The 13,843-nt window shown below is 42.0% G+C and overlaps 1 protein-coding gene across 1 annotated transcript in view; it reads left to right on the top strand.

Annotated features, from left to right (window-relative positions):
• QSOX1 (quiescin sulfhydryl oxidase 1) overlaps positions 1–13,843 on the top strand; it is a 39,103-nt gene that overhangs the window by 10,667 nt on the left and 14,593 nt on the right. The window lies entirely within an intron of this gene.

Below are 13,843 nucleotides of genomic sequence, written 5' to 3'. Positions count from 1 at the left end.
ATGCAAGGGATTGTTAGTTTCACCATGGGTGGCAACATATCAAAAGTTATGTTTACGTGGAATAGCCCTTGAAACTCCATGTTGTACAAGGACACTGATGCTTTACTGTTGTGCCGCGAGGAATGCCTTCTAGTCTAGAACATGCGGGCAGATGACTTTCTTAGAAAGGGAAAGTATTTCCTGAGTCGTCTGTGATGGATTAGACTGCAAACGTGGAATGGAACAAGTTGGTCACAAACTATATATTTTATGTCTGATGGTAGGAAAGCTAGACACAGTCCTAGATACACAGTAATTACCAGGTTACATTGGTAGAAGCTGTAATGTGCTTGTTCTGTGACGCTTATACCACAAGGTAGTGGCATCAGATTGGCTGCAGACTAGCGCAGCTCTGTGTTCTTTATTATTCCATCTGTCCTTTATCAAATGAGATTTAAATACTTTCATATCAATCAAGGTGAAAGGAGGGAATTTAAGTGCTAAATCTAGACTTTGCTTTGCATTAGTTACAGCATCGGGTTAACAAGTTTAGAGGGAGAGAGCAAATTGGGTACAGCCGTATATACTATATATTGCAGCTTTTTCTTCCCTGTCTGCTGCCAGTACCAGGTTAGCAAATAGCTACAGAACTTCATGAACGGGGGATTTTCACACAGAAAGGACCAGATTACATAAATGGAATGCAATGAAGAATTGATGAAAATTGCTTAAATTTAACAAAAATGTAAAAGAAAAAACAACAATGGCAGTTACACATTAAAGGGAATCTGTGAGTTCTGTATGATATTCGGAGCTTAAAGGGGAATTTACATCATGACAGGTTATGCCCTGTCTACATAGGGCATAACTAGGGTCCAATTTCTTCAGATATATCCATGATAATTGAACCATATAATAGTCTCTGTGAGGTAACCCAGGGTATCGTGCCATCTAATACTGCCCTGTCCTATGTTCTATCCCAAACTTGTAAATATGAAAATACCACTATTCCCATTTAATTGTTGAAGATGCATTGCAGAGCTTCCTCCTTGTCCTGTATGGTTAATGTGCACATGAGACTTGTATATCAGTCATGTAAAGCAGGGAGGGGAGGGAGGAGGCATGCATGCTGCAGCTTGGCAATACCTCCTTGACACAAGATTTCTTTCGAAACCACAGCTACGAAGATTAGAATTTTATAAATCCTTAGTGTAGATCTGACCACTGATTTGATAAACCGTGTTAAAAACATTGCAGTAAAGTTAGGTTAAAATGTTCTGTGATCCCAGACCTGTGATGAAATGAGAACGACTTGTGGCAAAGCAAATGTTTGCACATGTATGTACGTGATCGCTGCGTGTTTACAGTGGGTGGGTGGATCCATCTGCTGGGGATGAAGGATACCAGGGATACAAGGAGGTTTCCACCTGCTTTATTTAGAGATCCAGAGCAAGTGAGATAATATATATATATATATATATATATATATATATATAGTGTGTCCAAAAGTAGGTGGATAGTATGTGTAATAGGGTTATGAAGGGTGAGATTTATCAAACATGGTGTAAAGTGAAACTGGCTCAGTTGCCCCTAGCAACCAATCAGATTCCACCTTTCATTCCTCACAGACACTTTTGAAAATGAAAGGTGGAATCTGATTGGTTGCTAGGGGCAACTGAGCCAGTTTCACTTTACACCATGTTTGATCAATCTCTCCCTTCATAAACCTATTACACATACTGTCCACAACAGAGCCCAGGCTTTGGGGCCTTTATTTATGTGATAGACATATCTCCTGTAATGTAGTGTTTGTATTGGACTGAATTAACCTCAGGTGTATAGCCTTGTGGAGATCCAACACTCGGGTAACATATTAACCCATCCTATATTGACACAAAACTCTCATGACTGTACAAACACAACCCAGCGAACATGGAGCAGACCCAGACGTTCTTTATCCTAGACTGATAAAGGCTATGTTCACACAACGTTAGATTTCATTAGAGAACGGACGCTGATTGCAATGGAATCAGCGTCCTTTTTTTATTGCAGGGGCGGCATTTCATTGAAGTTAATGCAATGCCGCCTGCTGTGTTCACACATCGTTATTTTAATGCCCGTTCTTTAAAACAAGCAGTAAAATACTGTACATGCCTATTTCCGGACGCTTTTCAGTGAACAGCGTCCAGCGTCTGGAAATAATAACTGTTCTCACATAATGTAAAGTCGGCTGGCGGCCGCACTTTACATTGAAGTAAATGGCTAATTGATTTGCGGGCACACCCAACGGTGCCTGCAAGTCAATTGTAAGAGTTATCTGCTGCAGGAACGTCCTGAATGCAGCCCGGCAGCTGGCAGTTTAACAGCGTCCGTTGCATAAACCAAGTGTGAACATAGTCAAGACTGATTTATATACAGATTTTAGAAATTGCTGGGGAAAAAACAAATGGATAATAATAAAATTGAAAAATAATAAGAACAAAAATTTAAAAAATGGTTTAACCTCTTCCTGACACAGCCAGTTTTCAGTATTTTGACTTTTATATCCTCATTTTGTTAGCGCCATCAATCTTCCCATCAACATAACCATATAAGGGCTTGTTTTTTGCGAGACAAGTGCCTTTAAATGGCATCATTTAAATTCTTTTCCAGTCTATATCACTTAATAATGGCACCATCTAATGCTGTGTTCACACGGAACGATTATCGTTCGAATTTTCGCAATAACGATCGCATTTGAGCGATAATCGTTCCGTGTAAACACAGCAAACGACCAAGCGACGAGTGAGAAATTGTTCATTTTGATCTTTCAACATGTTCTCAAATGGTCGTTCATCGTTCGCTAAAATTTCGCTGATCGCTTTGTGTAAACAGTCTTTCAAAGATTCACCCTATGTGAAAGATGGGCTTAAGCGATCTTAAAAACGATCGCAATAACCATTTATCTTACAAATTTTCTAACTATTTTTCTAACTTTTTATTCGTCTAAACGCAGATCGTTATAAAAAACAAATCCTTGCTTCAAAATCGTTAAACGATCGATTGGGCGAATTATCGCTTCATGTAAACGCAGCATAAAGGTAGTTTCCAATCCTTATCCACAGAATTGATGGTAACTGTCTGGTCATTGTTGTTTTTGACTGATCAGTCCCCCCCACAATCTAAAGAACAGGATCTGCTGTTGGAATGCAGTAGCGGTCATGTGTGTGCCTTGCCACTCCATTCACTATCTATTGGAGTGCCAGATAAGTACAGTTTTCAGCTATCTCTGATGCCTAATAGACAACTAATAGAGCAGAAGTACACACACCTGGTTCTTTTCCAATCAGGTCCCAGTGGTTGTACCCCTTATGATCATACACTTTTTCAACACTGTTTCAGAAAGTTATATAGATTTGTAATTTCCTTCTATTTAAAAATCTCAAGTCTTCCCATACTTCCCAGCTGCTGTATGTCCTGCAAGAAATGTTTTTTCAGTCTGACACAGTGCTCTCTGCTGCCACCTCTGCCCGAGACAGGAACTGTCCAGAGCAGGAGTTTTCTGGTTCAATGTTTTTTTTTAGGTTTTTTTAAGAACATACACTACCGTTCAAAAGTTTTCCATGAAAACTCACACTTATTCACCACCATACTTGTGAAATGAATAGAAAATAGAGTCAAAACATTGACAAGGTTAGAAATAATGATTTGTATTTGAAATAACATTGTTTTTACATCAAACTTTGCTTTCGTCTAAAGAATCCTCCTTTTGCAGCAATTCCAGCATTGCACACCTTTGGCATTCTAGCTATTAATCTGTTGAGGTAAGCTGGAGAAATTGCCCCCCACACTTCTAGAAGCAGCTCCCACAAGTTGGATTGGTTGGATGGGCACTTCTGGCGTACCATACGGTCCAGCTGCTCCCACAACAGCTCAATGGGGTTCAGATCTGGTGACTGCGCTGGCCACTCCATTACCTATGATAGAATACCAGCTGCTGCTTCTGCTGGAAATAGTTCTTGCACAATTTGGAGGTGTGTTTAGGGTCATTGTCCTGTTGTAGGATGAAATTGGCTCCAATCAAGCGCTGTCCACTGGGTATGGCGTGGCGGTGCAGAGTGATAGCCTTCCTTATTCAGAATCCCTTTTACCCTGTACAAATCTCCTACCTTACCAGCACCAAAGCAACCCCAGACCATCACATTACCTCCACCATGCTTAACAGATGGCGTCAGGCATTCTTCCAGCATCTTTTCATTTGTTCTGCGTCTCACAAACGTTCTTCTTTGTGATCCAAACACCTCAAAACTTGGATTTATCCGTCCACAACACTTTTTTCCAGTCTTCCTGTGTCCAATGTCTGTGTTCTTTTGCCCATCTTAATCTTTTTCTTTTATTGGCCAGTCTCAGATATGGCTTTTTCTTTGCCACTCTGCCCTGAAGCCCAAAATCCCGCAGCCGCCTCTTCACTGTAGATGTTGACACTGGTGTTTTGCGGGTACTATTTAATGAAGATGCCAGTTGGGGACCTGTGAGGCGTCTGTTTCTCAAACTAGAGACTCTAATGTGCTTATCTTCTTGCTTAGTTGTGCAACGCGGCCTCCCACTTCTTTTTCTACTCTGGTTAGAGCCTGTTTGTGCTGTCCTCTGAAGGGAGTAGTACACACCGTTGTAGGAAATCTTCAATTTCTTAGCAATTTCTCGCATGGAATAGCCTTCATTTCTAAGAACAAGAATAGACTGTCGAGTTTCAGATGAAAGTTCTCTTTTTCTGGCTATTTTGGGCGTTTAATTGACCCCACAAATGTGATGCTCCAGAAACACAATTTCCTTCAAGGAAGGTCAGTTTTGTAGCTTCAGTAACGAGCTAGACTGTTTTCAGATGTGTGAACATGATTGCACAAGGGTTTTCTAATCATCAATTAGCCTTCTGAGCCAATGAGCAAACACATTGTACCATTAGAACACTGGAGTGATAGTTGCTGGAAATGGGCCTCTATACACCTATGTAGATATTGCACCAAAACCCAGACATTTGCAGCTAGAATAGTCATTTACCACATTAGCAATGTATAGAGTGTATGTTTAAAGTTAGGACTAGTTTAAAGTTATCTTCATTGAAAAGTGCTTTTCCTTCACAAATAAGGACAATCAGATTCCACCTCTCATTTTTCAAAGAGTCTGTGAGGAATGAAAGGTGGAATCTGATTGGTTGCTAGGGGCAACTGAGCCAGTTTAACTTTACACCATGTTTGTTAAATCTCCCCCATAGAGTGTAATGTGTCTCCTGGTAGCCGTAGTATAAGAGGAAAGCACACTGCACGGTATACGTTTTTTTAGTGGCCGACTGTTATTTTCTACGTAAAAAAGCAATGTCAGTGCATAGTGCGGCGACAGCCCAGAAGTGTACTCTATTGAACTGGGATAAATGGGTGACTATGGTTACATTTGTGAATGTGCCAGGGGCTTCCCAGCAGATACATTGAGCGTGTGCACTGAACACAGCCTAAAGGCCCTATTCCACCAACAGATCTGACGACAGATTATCTGCCAAAGATTTGAAGCCAAACCCAGGAGTGGATTTGAAAAGAGGAAAAATCCAGTATTTCCTTTATGACCTGTTCTCTGATTATAGTCTGTTCCTGGGTTTGGCTTCAAATCTTTGGCAGATAATCTGTCGTCAGATCTGTTGGTGGAATAGGGCCTTAAAGGGAAAGTTTCCATGCAATGTGTATTGGAGCTTCAGATGGGAGCTGTTGTGGTTCCAGAAGTCAGTGTATCCCCAGTGCACACAGAATAGAAATGCTGGGGATTTTCTGCAGCTAGAGATCCACTACGACAGATCTGCAGCAAATCATGCAGAATTGCACTGTCCCTTTAAAACCTTTCATGTGTCTACAACATGTCAAAGTGTTTCTGATCGCTCAGAATCTGGGTTGTCAGACCCCGGGAGAAGTGTGTACTAAGGGGGAGATTTATTAAACATGATAAGTGAAACTGGCTCAGTTTCCCTTAACCACCAATCAGATTCCACCTTTCATTTTCCAAAGCGCCTGTGAGGAATGAAAGGTGAAATCTGATTGGTTGCTAGGGGCAACTGAGCCAGTTTCACTTTACACCATGTTTAATAATTCCCCCCGTGTTCTTTCTGAGCTTGTGCCATAAAATGGTACGTGCACACTACGGAATTGCGACGGAAAACCCGTTGCGGATTCGGCAGCTTGCACCCGCTCGTTGACTCTGGTTGCCGTGTGCGTCTCCACCCGTGCCATAGACTCCACACTATGCACAGGCGGATTCCGCTGTCCGTCCAAAGAATGTTGCTTTCTGCTGAAGACACAAAAATCTGTGTGTGAGCCTTTCTTTCCTTCTCCCCCTCCTCCCCTCTCCCGTCTGAGACAGCTTATGTAAACAATTCCCTGACTGACTTTATCTGCAACATTGTAGCTCCTTTGTAATGTCGGGAGGGATAATCACAGTGAGTTCATTAGCAACCTGACCTGAGATTAACCCTCCAAGCATTACAGAGAAGCTAAAAAGTTGCAGATACAGCCTGCCAGGGACTTGTTTATATCAACTGTCTCAGATGGGAAGCGGGAGGGAGAAGGAGAAAGATAGAAAAGCTCACACACAGATTTTTGTATTTTCAGCAAAAAGCAGCAGCTGAGAACTGTGGGAAGGAGACTGAATAAATAACAAATATGAAATGAATTGTTTGTCTCACCATGGGCAACAACATATCAAAAGTTATGTTTGAGTGGAATACCCCTTTGAGCCCTGTTCACACAATGTATTTTTTCAATGAATAACGGCCATTTTTGCAGCTTGCAATACTGGCCACTATTTATTGAAAGTTTAAAATTACATTGTTTTCTAAGGAACAATGGCTGCAATGTACATACTCTGTATACCCTGCAACCGCACATGTTCATTTTTTGTGGTCGCTATTCACTGAAAGGGATCCCAGCATGGAGACCTCGACTGATCAAAACTATTTACTTATCTATTTGACATGTCAAAGGTTTTTGTTTTTTTTTGTTTTTTTTTTCATAACAGTAATGCTTTATGGGGGGAAACCTAGAGACCCTCGGAGCTCAGTGCATACTGTTACTGCTATTAGGTTCAATCTATAAACACAAACAGTATGAATCACTTATTAACACCCACAAATGTAACAACATCCTCAATGCATACAGTAGATATACCTAAACTTAACTCATGCAAATAAATATTGTTCTGAATACAACATAAACTATTAATCAATTCATGAATACAATAAAAATATACTTCAAAAGTAATGCAAAGTATCCGAACAAACAGTGGATAGCAACAGTATGCAGTGTGTGCCCTCTGGTGGTGGTTGTAGGGATATATATGGGAGGGGGGGGGGACTATATAGTGTGTGTGTGTGTGTATGTAAAAAAAAAAATATATAATATATATTAGTGTGTGTGTGTATGTATATATGTGTGTATATATATATATATATATATATATATATATATATATAAAATATATGAATGTTTAGATGGGACTATGCCTTTAATAATGAGAGAGATGAACTTTCAGCTTGTGTATTGCTCTCTATCTGTTATATTGAGGTAATAGTCTCTGAGTAAATAGACTTCAATGTGACTATCTGGAACAAGAACACAGAGTCAGGATCATCCTAATAATATTGTTATTAATGATGGCCCGTGGGGAAAATAAGTCAATGTGAAAGTACTGCGCACTCCCTACTGCTGCTAGTAACATATGAGTGTCTGATCTCAGGCCAAGGACAATAGCTGCAGCTGGGGAAGAGGCGGCTGATGTGGGGATGTAGTGCCCCGGGGGGGCCCTTTAGGGTCTGGTCCTGTGACAATGGGGTTGCAGGGCCATTACGTGGCCCCCCCTTCTCTGCTTGCGCATGTTTTGCGGGGATTGTGGTCGCTGACCGGCACAGTGATTTTTTTTGGTTAGGGACTCATGTGTATCAGAAGACCTGCACGTGGTACATGAGGCAATATGGTTTGGCCAAATTATATACTAACTTCTAATGTTGGTTTTAAATGTAGCTGAATAAGCTTTCGTGTCAACCATGGGTGCGATGTGCAGCCATTTCTGTCTTTTTGGCTTGTGCATAAATATACAGAAAGTGCTGAGGTGAGTTCTGCTAACTCGCTAACCGCTAAGTTCAAACCTCATCTGGTATTAAAATCAGCACATAAACTGCACCCTGCGGGTAGTTTCATGGTATGGGCTTCCATGGCTGAGCAGCTGCATGCAAGCCTTACATCACCAACATGTTCACAGCAGGAAATTAACAAATGCAGAAAACCGGAGTGGTGTAATTGGACTCTGCACACGAATGGTCATGCTGTATTATAGTTGCTTTATAATGCTTTATAACCTATTTTTATGAATAACCTTCAGGGAACCAATCTCTTAAAAAATGCCTAATGCTAAAGAAATGTGCTGATATAGATATATATATATATATATATATATATTTATATATCTGTGCATAAACTCAGTGAAGTGTTATCAAAGCTTAAGTAGTTGTATTGATTTCTTTTTCTAAATTTAGAATCTACCGTATGGTTTATGGTGTTTGCACTATACGTACATGCGCCATACGTGTCAGGAAATGCTACAGCGTGTCTTATTGGCATATAGAGGTATATGCTGGCATATCTTCTTTTCCTATTGGATGAGACATCCTGCCGTGTCTCTATTAGACAGCTGACCACTTTAAGGGCCCTATTACACGGGACGTTATATCGTTCGAATTTAAACGATAATTGTTCTGTGTAATTGCAGGCAGCGATCGGAAAATCGTTTGTATGTCGTTGATCGTTGACCTAAAATTATGGTTAATTGTTTGCTAATCATTCGCTAATCAGTCGATCAAGTTCAGCATTTGTTCACTAATCGTTCAGTGTAATTGCACATTGTCCATTGTTTTGCTGGGATCAGAAGAAATAAACGATCATTGTAACGATCGCAATAACGATCATAGTAACGATCGTAACTAATGGCTATCGTTCTGTGTAATATGGTGAACGATTTCAGGTTAACGATAAACAATCTCGTTTGCCATCGTTTATTGTTAGTCGTTAAAAAAACGCTCCGTGTAATAGGACCCTAAGTATCTAAAAAGTCCACATGCTTTGTAATGTAACAGATCTCCCGTTTAATCATCATGGTTGGTGACATACTGCACCTCCTGGTGTTTCTGATTCTCCAGTAGTTGGGAGATGTCTCTTTATAGAGAGACACATCCCAGGTAGATCTCTGTGTATGAAGAAGCCATTAGATAATAACAGTGATTTGCATTAAAGATGGCTCTCGCAGCCAGACAGGGAGTAACAGCTCTGCACTATTTTATGTAATTTTCTATAGCAATATATGTTCATTTATTTTACCACCTCTCTGGTATTTCCTTCCAGAAACGACACCTTTCCTGTCCTTAGTTTGGGTGTTGGGTTTGCAGCTCAGTTCCATTGAACTGAATGTATTTAAATTGTTATACCACCTATGTTTTTATAATCCTGAGTTAACCCTATGTTTTCATCTGCTTCTGAAGCAAACCGCCTGCTCTGTTGTCTTCATGTCTAGTGTACATCCTGTAGCAGACTTCCTGTTCCTGCTGTACACTCTAGCCTACTCTATCTCCCTCTCAACACACCTTCAGGGAAATTGCTGAATTCACAGCAAGCATGTACAGCAGGAATAGAAAATCCATTACAGGTTGTGGACTAGATAGAAAGTTGCGCTAATGAAGACAGCAGAGCAAACAGAAGGCTGAAAGGTAGTAAATGAAATGTATTGTCCAGTATATATTAATGCCAGCAACCAGTTTGCTTATTTGTTGGCTGGCATCTTTGCTTTTTACATGGGGCAATAATTTGGCTGACAGTCGCCCCTTAAAGCGACCCACCATCTGACCCCCCCAAACCACTTGTACCTTCGGATAGCTGCTTTTAATCCAAGATCTGTCCTGGGGTCCGTTTAGCAGGTGATGCAGTTATTGTCCTAAAAAACTACTTTTGAACTGGCAGCCCCATGCCCTACGGGAGTGGCCTGGATTGTGTATGCATTAGGCTGGCACAACCTCTCTGTCCCTCCTTCCCGCCCTTCTCATCATTAGGAATGCTCCAGACAGATTGCCTCCTATTCCCCACCTGTGGCAGCCCGGCACATGGGCTGGATCTTTAAGACACCTGTGCAAATGTTCAGCATGTAGAAAATGTTCCAGTGGCATTCCTAATGATGAAGAGGGTAAGGAAGAGGGACGGAGGGGTGGTGCAAAGTTAGGGCACAGATATTCTAAGTCACGCCCGTCTTAGCTCAAATTATACTGAATTGCTGTCCATATGATGCAGACATGTTCTAGGTCCACCAAAGTGGTAGATGCTGCATATGGATGGGTTCTCATGGGGAGTTATGGTTGATGCCTCAGCCAGACTAGGCAGGTATTGGATTTTATCGGACCATGCAGTGTGGTTTCAGTCTTCCATTAGATGACGCAAGAGCCTGGAAATTGTTCTCCACTTTCCATCTTCATTTATGTACAAAGAGCAGGGTAACGGTGCGTAGATGATGTACTACTTCCCTGTTGGTTCTGTCTAATGTAGGAAAATAATAGATATGACCCTATGCATTTGAGGAATATGCTGTAACAAGCTGTAGGATCAGACCAATGTCTCCAGTGTTATAAATGGCATAAACCAGTTCTACCATTTATACTTTCATTCCTGGGGTGGTGTTCCCAATAAACTGTCTCTTGGGTGTGCGTGCATTTACAGCCTGTCATTGTGAGAAGGTGGAGACCGTTTACCTCTCGCTTCCCCTGACTGCTGACAGGTTTAGATTTGCCTAATGATTCCTTCTCTGACAACCTTACCACGTCTGCCAACTCCTGTTGTAACTTCGTGGTTGACATTTGTAACCCAAATACGTGAAATAATAACATGTATATCATGGTTCAGGTTTTATTGAATCTGTGCCTAGTAGTTCACGTTCGACATGTCTCCACCCAATACAGACCTTTCTTGTAGGGTTTCTAAATTGCCCATCAGAATTGCTCTGTACATCTGTGAGTCCTTCCAGCTTCTCTGCCAGTATCTTTCTCAGATTCCAACCTCTCTTGGCTGCAACTGTATAAGGCTGGGTTGACATTGCGTTTATACTGTCCATTTAACGGATCCGATTAATAAAAAAAAAGGATGTATTTGTGTGCAACCGTTTTTCCATTGACTCCCATTCTAAAAAAATGAATCAAAACACATCTGTTTTTTTTTAACATGGTTGACTATGCTTTTGTGTATGCAAAAAAAACCTGATGCTTTTTGATCCTTTTTTTTTTATATAATGGAAGTCAATAGAAAAACTGTCCAAAACAAATGCACACAAATACATCTTTTTTTTTTCATCCATTTTTTTTCCCATCGTTGCTATGTGCTCAGTGTTCAGTAACTCTGTATAATGAGGAAGATAGGCCAGGTAGTTGGTTCCAGGATGGCACGCCAGTTGGTCTGTGGTGGCCGATAGCTGGCGCCTCAGGGGAGTTTAGTGTCACTTGGGCACTTGTCACAGTGGCCTGGAGGGGTGTTAGACCAACCCCGGGCAATTGGCATCGCCACAGCACAGAGAGGATAGCCCAAGTATATAGAGGTGTGTAGGCACTTAGGTGCTGACAGTTGAGATAGAACCAGTGCTTGTAGTAGTTGCTTTGCAGTAGAGAGAAAGAGGAGAGGAATTGCCAGAGGGGCCCTGCCCTGCCGGAACAGGTGAATTAACAGAAGAGGTGAAAGAGAATACTAGTACTCACGGATGACTGTTCTAGTCTTATGCCCTCCAGTTGCGGGCTAGCCATCCTAGGTGGGTAGCACAAGCCCCAGTCTGTGTTATCTGGGCGAAGCAGAATCCCGAGTTTATCCAGTTGTTCTGCGCTGCGCAGTGGGATACATAGACGTTCCGTACCTTTGTCCTACTGGGATCAGTTCCTATTAAAGATGAGCGAACCGGGTTCGGGTTCGAGTCCATCCGAACCCGAACAATCGGCATTTGATTAGTGGTGGCTGCTGAACTTGGATAAAGCTCTAAGGTTGTCTGGAAAACATGATACAGCCAATGACTATATCCATGTTTTCCACATAGCCTTAGGGCTTTATCCAACTTCAGCAGCCACCGCTAATCAAATGCCGAAAGTTCGGGTTCGGAATGACTCGAGCATGCTCGAGGTTCGCTCATCTCTAGTTCCTATAGCTTAGAGTCAACTGCCCTGCACGTTGTAGAGAGGTTCCTGGCATGGACAAGGTTATCCCTGTTTGGCTTCTCTCCCTTGGTGTAACTTAGCACTGCATAGCTATGTGGTTGCCTGCTTAAGAAAGAAAGATGTGACTGAGCTGACCCACACACATCCACACACTTAGACCTACAGTCACCAACTAACTAGCTTTCTCCCACCAAAAACAAACTCCTCCTGTGAGTGGTGGGGGCAGTGTGTGTGGAGAGGATAGGATAGTGCAGAGAAAGAAAGACAAGCACTTGCAACCTGTGACTGGACAATACATAACCTGTGACATCCGATACCGTTAACCCTTGTACCTTCAGCTGGATCTTCACATATACAATATAGATTACAAATACATGTAGCGACACCTAGTGGGGGAAACACAGTAGTGATCTTGAGGGAGTTACTTGCTCAGGTGCCAAGGGACAGCACCCTGTGCTGGGACACCACAGGTCCACTGCCCAGCTCATTCTTTGTCTCTTGCCCCAGGTCACTGGCTAGTCTCATGGCAGCCGACATAGGTCTGCTACTTCACTGTACACACTACAGATGCCCGTAGCACTCCATTGCACCCTACTTCTTCCTCCTCCTAGTATAACCTTGTGCTAGCACCAGAATTCATCATTTACCACCATGACGCTGCAGTCCTGCATAGGGTCTGCCCAAACGCCAGGCTCCTCATCCTGTATCCTTGGTACTAGGTTATAAAGTTTTCATGTGTGCTGGGAAACACACAGCTACCTGCTGGGCAACATTGAGAAAAGCCAGCAGACACCATGGAGAAAACACCACTAAAACAGATGAGGAGAGATATACAAATAAAAGGCAACCTAGATAACACCAAGAAAAACAACATCTGTTCCTCGCGTCATGCAGACAGCACTCCCATCTCCCCCTTACACTCATGCACCCCTCATGTGCCGGATATGTGGGTCCCAGCAGAAAGAAAATACCTTTTAGGATAATCCAGTTTGGACTGGTACTCTAGAAGCTCTGCCCAACTATAAAAGCAATAGAAGGATGTTAAAGGGATATTCCCATGTAATATTTTGATGCCATTGCTTTATGATCAGTTGGGGTCTGACCTCTGGGTTCCTCAATTGATGCAGAGAATGAATTTTTATTACTATACAGTGTATGCGGGAGTCTCAGGCTGAATGCTACTTTTGCCTGAGAAATACAAATTTATGCAATATTTATTAAGCCAAACGGAAATTTGTATATGAGGCAGATCTTTTTGTCTAACCATCCATTGCTCCATAACACTTTTGAAAAAACAAAATGGTCCCCTTAAGCATTGCTAAGAGCAGGGCTTCTTGCATGGGCCTTATTGGTGAGGCACCCTCAGTGCTTCTAGTATGCTCTAGATTCAGTAGGAAAGGCCTTCTGTCCCAGTACATGGTCATTCCACCCTCGCAGAACAGCTGTATCACCGATTCTGGCAACCTTATGGCTGGCATTGTTTTTGGCACTGGTATGGGGGTAATGCAGGTCCTGGCTTAATCTATGTTGACTTTTCCGTTCTACTTATTGGAGCAGAACAACAAAGAAGAAAAGAAAATGGCGCCAAGTGAACCATTACATACCGGACACGTATATCTGATT

This window comes from Dendropsophus ebraccatus, chromosome 8, assembly GCF_027789765.1.
Source record: "Dendropsophus ebraccatus isolate aDenEbr1 chromosome 8, aDenEbr1.pat, whole genome shotgun sequence".
NCBI classification, from domain to species: domain Eukaryota; kingdom Metazoa; phylum Chordata; class Amphibia; order Anura; family Hylidae; genus Dendropsophus; species Dendropsophus ebraccatus.
This window is presented reverse-complemented; position numbering and strand designations above follow the sequence as displayed.